This window comes from Enhydra lutris, unplaced genomic scaffold (genome assembly GCF_002288905.1).
Source record: "Enhydra lutris kenyoni isolate GAN:26980312 unplaced genomic scaffold, ASM228890v2 scaffoldscaffold11, whole genome shotgun sequence".
In the NCBI taxonomy this organism is placed as follows: domain Eukaryota; kingdom Metazoa; phylum Chordata; class Mammalia; order Carnivora; family Mustelidae; genus Enhydra; species Enhydra lutris.
This window is the reverse complement of record NW_019154095.1, coordinates 15,671,239-15,677,238: the sequence shown is the minus strand read 5'-3', so window position 1 is coordinate 15,677,238 and position 6,000 is coordinate 15,671,239. Positions and strand designations below refer to the sequence as shown.

The 6,000-nt window shown below is 43.0% G+C and overlaps 1 protein-coding gene across 1 annotated transcript in view; it reads left to right on the top strand.

Moving 5' to 3' along the window:
- Positions 1–4,045: 4,045 nt before the first annotated feature.
- Positions 4,046–6,000, top strand: part of LOC111144411 (cilia and flagella associated protein 97) — a 37,293-nt gene continuing 35,338 nt past the window's right edge. Inside the window, exon 1 of the mRNA XM_022498687.1 lies at positions 4,046–4,098. The gene's annotated coding sequence lies outside the window, so the exon portion shown is untranslated. The remainder of the gene's footprint in view (positions 4,099–6,000) is intronic.

Genomic DNA, 6,000 nt, shown 5'->3' with positions numbered 1-6,000 from the left:
TTATAAGATTCTCCTCCACGAAGCCATCTTTCAAATAGCTAAAAGTAATGTCAAAGGACAAAACAAATAATGTCCTTACTAAACCAGTACAATAGCAATCATCCAGCTCTTCAATATATTGTGAACTCCTAGAAGGTAGTATGTGACTTCTAGTTATTCTTTCATTCAGTACAAAAATATTAGCTAGGTGCTTTGTTAGAAAACAATGTAAAACATAGTCTCTGCGGATGCCTGGGTGGCTCAATTGGTTAAGCATCCCACTCGTGATTTCAGCTCAGGTTATGATCTCAGGGTTGTGGGATCGAGCCCCACATCAGGCTCCCTGCTTAGTGGGGTGTGCTTGAGATTCTCTCTCTCTGCTTCTGCCCCTCTCTCAAATAAATAAATCTTTAAAAAAAAAAATTTTTTGGTCTCTGTCCTTGAAGAGCTCACATTCTAACTGGGTTTGGGGGAAAGCATAAAGCAATGTAATATATAACTAAGGTATTACAAAGTTCTACGGTGGTAAGAAGAGAGCTACTAATTCTGCTTTGTGGAAGTACAGGAAATTCAAATGTGAATCTAAGTCATTTTGCTTTCTCAATTTCCTCTTAGAGCACTTAGATATTTTGAAGGTACCCCCTTTAGAAACTTAAAAAATATGAAACTATATTTAATTTCAATTTGGTTGTAAACTTCAACTCCATGAAGACTTCATCCTTCAAAACTTAATTCCTAAATTAAAAAAAAAAAACATTTCCTCATAAGAAAGTTTAGCATACATGAAAAAACCTCCAGCTAGTATGCAAAAAGATCTTTTAATTGCTCTCTACAGAAAGTAAAGCCCATATTCTGTTCCAAGAGGTTTACAATAAGTGAAAAACAATTTTTGAAAAGGGGCCAGGGGATATTATTTTCATCTTTTCTGATAAGAGTCCAGATTTAATGAATCTGGGGAAGAGCCTTTTTTCACCTATGAGTTAATGACCCTCTATGACCAGAATTATGAAGAGGCACAAAGCAATTAAAATCCCTGGCCTGAAGAAGCTTATTTACCATCTATTTCATTCGCTTATTGATTCATTCAACATAGACTACTGATGATGTGCTCTTTGTAGGAAAAGAAAACCAGGCAAAAGGCAAAATTTTTACAAATTTGTAGTTCAAAAAAAGCCAAAATTAAAGCTTAAGATATAAGCCATTTTTGCTATTTTTTAATCATAAAACATACATAAAAATTAATATTTTTACCATCTTTAAGTGTACAGTTCAGTGGCATTAGGTACATTCACACTGTTGTACATCCATCTCTAGATCATTCTCATCAACCTGTAGTGAAATGCTGTACGCATTAAACAAGAACTCCCCCTCCCCTCTCCAACCCAACCCCCACTAGTCTCTTTTTTCTTCTTTTTAGATTTTATTTTTAACCAATCTTCACACCCAATGTGGGGCTCAAATCCGCAATTCCAAGATCAAGAATTGCGTACTCCATCACCTGAATTAGTCAGGCCACCTACTTCTAATTTCGGTTACTGTGACTTGCCTATTTTAGGTACTTCATACATGTGGGGTCATATTTGTCCTTTCATGCCTGGCTTATTTCGCTTAGCATAATGTTCTCAAGATTCATCCATGTTGTAGCATGTAGCGTAACTTCATTCCTGTTTACAGCTGAACAATATTACTGCATGAATGTACCACATTTTGTTTATCCATCTGTTGATAGACATTTGGGTTATTTCCAGCTTTTGGCTTTGGTGAATACTGCTACTGTGAACATGGGTGCACAAATCTGTGTTTGAAACTCTGCTTTCAACTCCTCTGGGTACATACCCAAAGTGAAATCGCTGGGGCATATGGTAGCTCTGAGTTCAATTTACTGAGGCACTGCCATGGTTTTCCACAGCAGTCTTAGCATTTCACATTCCCATGAGCAATATACAAGGTTCCCAATCTCTCCACATTTTTGCCAATCCCTTTTATTTTTTTCTCTTATTTTTATAATTGCCATCCTAATGTGTGTGAAGTGGGATCTCATGATTTGTTTGCATTTCCCTAACGATTAGTCATGTTGAACATCTTTCCATGTGCTTACCGGCCATTTGTATATATTCTTCAGAGAAATGTTTATTCAAATCCTTTGTATAACAAACTTTTGACCACAGAGTAGAAAATCATCCCTGGGAAATGGTGCCAGCAAAATTTCATCAGGCAGAATTAAGTGAAATCCTACTTTTTAACCTACAAAAAGAACAGGAGGATACTGTGTACTTGCTGGTAGTTATAACCCAAAAGTACAAAACGCACTGTAAAGAACAAAAATACAGTCAGTTCTTTAGTGACACTCTCTAGGATATGGATAACCCTTAGTTCCTCATTTCTTTGCACTTTCATGTAAAAACTGTTATTGACTACCCAAAGTATTAGGTGTCTACTGCTGCTATAATAAATTACTACAAATTTAGTGCTTTAAAACAACACAAATTTATTCTTTCTGTTCTAGAGGTCAGAAGTCTAAGATCATGGTATTTACAGGGTTGCATTCCTCTAGGAGGCTTCAGGGGAGAACACCTTTTCTTCCTTTTGTCAGCTTCCAGAGGTGCCTGCTTTCCCTGCTTCAAGGTCCCCTTATATCACTCTGACCTCTTGCTGCTTTTTACTAAAAAAAAATTTTTTTTTAGTTTTATTGAGATATAGCTTACATATAACAGCATGTAAGTCTAGGATGTACAGCTATGAAAGGAATACCACAATACATCTAGTTAACATCCATCACCTCACATAGTTACCTATTCCCTTGAGATGAGAACTTTTTTTTTTTTTTTTTTTTTTGGAGCAAGAGAGAGAGTGAGAGGGGGGGCAGAGGAAGTAGGAAAGAGAATGTTAAGCAGGCTCCACACTCAAGAGCCTTAAGACTCTTAAGCCTTAATAGCCTCACTCAGGACTCTATCTCACCACCCTGAGGTCGTGACCTGAGAGGAAATCAAGAGTTGGGGGCTTAACTGAGCCACCCAAACGCCCCTGAGAACTTTTTGTGTGATGAGAAACGTTTAAGGTCTACTGTATTGACTTTCCAATACGCAATACAGTATTGTTAACTGAAGTCACGGTGCTCTACATTACAACCTCTTGCTTCTACAACCATCACTCCTACTAACGACTCCAAACTTCTTGACTCTCATTTGTGAGAAGCTATATGTTTACACCGAACGCCCCTGGATAATCTAGGTTGATTTTCCCATCTCAAGACCCTTAATCACACACACACACACAAAATCCTTAACCCCATTGCACCAAGTTCCTTTTGCCACGTGAAATGGCCTATTCACCGGTTCCAGGGATTAGGAAGGGTACATATTTGGGGCACCATTACTCCATCACAACTACTATGTGCCTGTGAGTTCAAAACCAAAAAATGATAGCATTAACATATTCCGCAGAGATCATTTCTTTCTTCCTTTAACCACCCACCTCATTCACCAGGAGTCAGAATGTGTTACCGGCTCTTGAATCGTAGAACCAACTAGTTCTTTGGTCTGAGTTCTGCTGATAAAAAGAATCACAAAGTCACAGCTGCCCCCCTTTATTACTGTTGTTGTTTTGGTAAGGACTTACAAGATAATTGAAGCCACTTTGCCAACTAGCCACTGGAACAACTAGGTCCACCGCATTGCCATTAATAGCGGGGGGCAGTAGCGGTTAAGACCTTAACGGTGCGCTGGGCAACTAACCGCCTCCAAGACTCATTTCTTCACGTGCGCCTTCCCACTCGGGAGTCGTGGGCCTGTCTTCCCCCTCCCGGTCTCCCGCAGTGGGGCGCGGCACATAGAGCCTCTCTAGGCCTCCGGCGGGCCCACCGCGCTCTATGACGCCCCCCCGCGAGGGGCCACGAGAAGCCGCCGCGCCGCACGTTTAGCCACCGCCCAGTTCCCGCGGTACTCGCGGCGCCCCCTCTGCACCCCCCACCTTTCCCTTTCCGCTCTCTCCGCCTCCGGAAGCTCGAGCCATGCCGCTGGGAGCGGCGTGCGGGGAGTGCGTGCGCGCGCTAGCGCGTGCGCGCGACCCTAGAACGCCGCTGGCGGCGCGCGAGACGGCGGCGACGGCCACAGCACACAGGTAAGCGGCGCGCGAGCAACCCCTTCTTCCCCCGCCGCGACGCGCCCGCCACCCTCGCCTACGTTTGGGGTCCGTTTCCTATCTTCGGAGTCCAGGCAGCGGCGAGTACTCAGGGTCGGTATGAGGAATCCAGCGCGGGAGGTTAGGAAAGGCGGCCTGGCCGGGAACCCTACCCCTTTGCTCCGTGGGCTCTGCTGCCCAACCAGCCCCTCCGGTAGCGGGTGTAACCACAACAAAGGCTTCCGAGCCCCTGGCCGGAGGGTCCGTGGAGCCTCCCGCACCTCAGCCGACCCCTGTGGGAACGGCCCGGCCTACCCCCAGGATGCGTTCGGGGATGGGCCGGGGGCCGGGGTCGGCCCTGAGTCAGGAAGTGGTGGTAACTGGGAGCCGGGTTCGGGTCGGCGCCGCCCCCCTCTGAAGACTTGACTCTGAACTCCGGAGCCTGAGGGCCTCCTCTCAGTTATCTTCTGCTACCTTGGGGGGCGGGAAAGAGGGTGGTCAGGAAGAGGTGGTGAACGGACCCTTGACTCAAGTCCTGGAAAACGGATTTTTACTTAGGGCCGGGATTTTCATACCCAATCGGTTACCTTATTAGGACCGTATTATACACCTAATTACAGAAATAATATGATGTCACAGTAACGAAATGACAGTTTAAAAAATGCCAGATTCTTATTTGGTATTTGTATCTTAAAAAGCATTAGTATTTCTGTTGCTGGCTCTGTGGGAGTTATACAAATGGTAAGTGTCCAAGTGACGCCCAGGCAGCTTTGACAAATACAGGTTTTCACTGAGCCCCAGAAGAGTTATTAAATGAATTATCATTTAATTTTTATCCTTTCCCAGTATGTTGTAAAGAGAATCGTGACAATCATAAGTCCACATTTTCATTTTCCAATGTAAATTGAATCTCACTAACTTTGAAATAAATATTATGGGAAGGATTGCCTAGTGGGTGGGATGGTTGGATAATTTTTCCATAAATTCAGTTAAATTACCGGAGTGCTTAAATCCTTACAATAACCCTATCTGTTGGGTATTATGCCTGAAAAGTCTCCCAGGTGTTAAGCGCCACCTCTCATGAACTGTGAGCACTTAGTAAGGTGGGTCCTTAAAACCGTTGAGGGTTACATCAACCATGTAAATACAGATAAGAGGATAGTTAATTCTGGTGTGTCTGGTAGGGGGTATGGGTGTTGGAGGGGAACAGTTGTGGAAAACTGTCAAGGGAACTAGTTCAGGGAAAAGCAGGGAATTTTCTGCTTACATAGCAGAAAATCTTAAGGCTCCAAACTCCTTCATCAGATAAACATTCTTTGAATATCTAATATTAGAGTTCCCAGTTTAGTAAGGAGATAAGGCACAAAACTGTTAGCTATGAAAAACGGATTTCAAAGAACTATCTAATCATTTGGATTACAAATATTTGTTAGGATTTAGACCTAGTTGATAAAATGTTACGGTTGGGAAAATCATGTCCTCCTAATGCATGAATTCCCTCTGTAGCATCACAACAAGTGGACATTGAGCTTTTGCTCCAAAATCTATCCAGTGACTCATGGCTCATAATCCTAGAAAGTAGCCCATTCCATTTTGAGCAATTCTGATGTTGATTTAAGAACAGGTTTCTTGGGGCACCTGGGTGGCTCAGTGGGTTAAAGCCTCTGCCTTCAGCTCAGGTCATGATCCCGGGGTCCTGGGATCGAGCCCCACATCGGGCTCTCTGGGCAGCAGGGAGCCTGCTTCCCCTTCTCTCTCTCTCTGCCTGCCTCTCTGCCTACTTGTGATCTCCGTCTGTCAAATAAATAAATAAAATCTTAAAAAAAAAAAAAAAAAAAAAAGATTTTTTAAAAAAAAAAAAAAAAGAACAGGTGTTTTTTCTTTTTTTAATTTTATTAAGGA